We start from the raw sequence: 1,922 nt of genomic DNA, 5'->3' as shown, positions 1-1,922 counted from the left end.
TACAACCCAGTGATCGCTCTCTAACAGGGCGACGAGGAGGGGATCGCCGGGTAGGATTATGCTATGCGATGCTACTTGGAGGACTTCAGTCTACTCTCTTCTACATGCTGCAAGACGGAGGCTGCCAGAAGCGTAGTCTTTGACAGGATTAGTTATCCCCCTCTTATTCTGGCATTCTGCAGTTCAGTCCACTGATATGGCCCTTTACACATATACCCATGCATATGTAGTGTATCTCCTTGCTTGTGAGTACTTTGGATGAGTACTCACGGTTGCTTTTCTCCCCCTTTTCCCCCTTTCCCTTCTACCTGGTTGCCGCAACCAGTCGTTGGAGCCCAGGAGCCAGACGCCACCTTCGACGACGACTCCTACTACGCTGGAGGTGCCTACTACTATGTGCAGCCCGCTGACGATGACCAGGAGTAGTTAGGAGGATCCCAAGCAGGAGGCCTGCGCCTCTTTCGATTGTATCCCAGTTTGTGCTAGCCATCTTATGGAAAACTTGTTTAACTTATGTCTGTACTCATATATTGTTGCTTCCGCTGACTCGTCTATGATCGAGCACTTGTATTCGAGCCCTCGAGGCCCCTGGCTTGTATTATGATGCTTGTATGACTTATTTATGTTTTTAGAGTTGTGTTGTGATATCTTCCCGTGAGTCCTTGATCTTGATCGTACACGTTTGCGTGCATGATTAGTGTACGATTGAATCGGAGGCGTCACAACGAGGGACGCGACACCCATTGCCGAATGACTGCAATCATCGATCGAGTAGTGCATCGCCGACGCCAAGAGCAACGCCGCCAAGAGGGAGGAGAAATCCGATGTGAGGTGGTCGACGTTGATGACGAAGTAGGACGTCAAGTTTGGCCTTCCGAGGACCAACGTCGCTGTGAAGAAGAGGAACCCCGACCTGGCGTTCTTGATGGGGGCAGGCACGTCGACGATGGACGAGCAGGTGAAGGCATGGTATCTGGCGGAGCACGACCTCATCTTGAACCAGACATCGGGACTGGCGGCGACCACCGCCCCTATGCCCACGACTACGCCAACGCCGATGCCGAGCCCGAGCACTGAAGTCGTACCCTCGCCGATGCCGAGCCCGAGCACTGAAGTTGTACCCACGCCGACGCCGAGCCCGAGCACTGAAGCTGTGCCCACGCCGATGCTGACCTTGGCCAGCCCTACGACAGAGGAGCCTGCCATTTGATGAGCTCCATGTCTATTCTTCCTACCCTTTTGATCGCCGGACTTTGGCTATGTTCGATCGCCGACTTGTGGCATGACGATCGCCAAACTGTGTCGTTTTTTGGTAGCGGGAAAGTGAACTTTGAATTTTGATGCGTTAGAAAGCCGAAACCTGGGGGCGCGACTGGGAACTCGATCGCCCCCAGGCTGTAAAAACCGCCGGCGCAAACGCCAAAAGCGCTTCGCCGGGTGCGTTGGGGGGCCAAACGGCTGGAGATGCTATTACATCAGGGGGGGCGTTGCCGTTGGCGTGCGTCTGGTCGGGCAGGAGGGGTGGCGGGGACGGCGAGCCAGCGCTCGATGCAGCACACGTGGAAGTCCTGGCCGCAAGCCGACATGGCACGCACGACATCGCCGTCCCGCGAATCGGCCAGGCAGATGGCGCACTCGTGCGCCGCGGCTCCCACCAGTCGCGTCCCAGATGCCGACTACACTAGCAGCGGGGAAGACGGACACACAGTGTTATCACAAATCACTCCCCTAACGATTCACAAAGGAGGACGAAAGGAAAGGAGCCGAGTGATAGAGATCTGACGACACTCACGTCGTTCGACAGTTTTGCAAAAAACATCTAGTGTGCTAGATACATGTTTCGTTCAAGTAATATGAACGGCAGGATGTGTTTAATTTAATTTGATCGGAGGGCCCTGATCATTCCGTGAACAGTTTGTTGT

This window comes from Triticum dicoccoides, chromosome 7B (genome assembly GCF_002162155.2).
Source record: "Triticum dicoccoides isolate Atlit2015 ecotype Zavitan chromosome 7B, WEW_v2.0, whole genome shotgun sequence".
Taxonomy (NCBI): Eukaryota; Viridiplantae; Streptophyta; class Magnoliopsida; order Poales; family Poaceae; genus Triticum; species Triticum dicoccoides.
The sequence above is the reverse complement of the archived record's forward strand: the minus strand, read 5'-3'. Positions refer to the sequence as shown.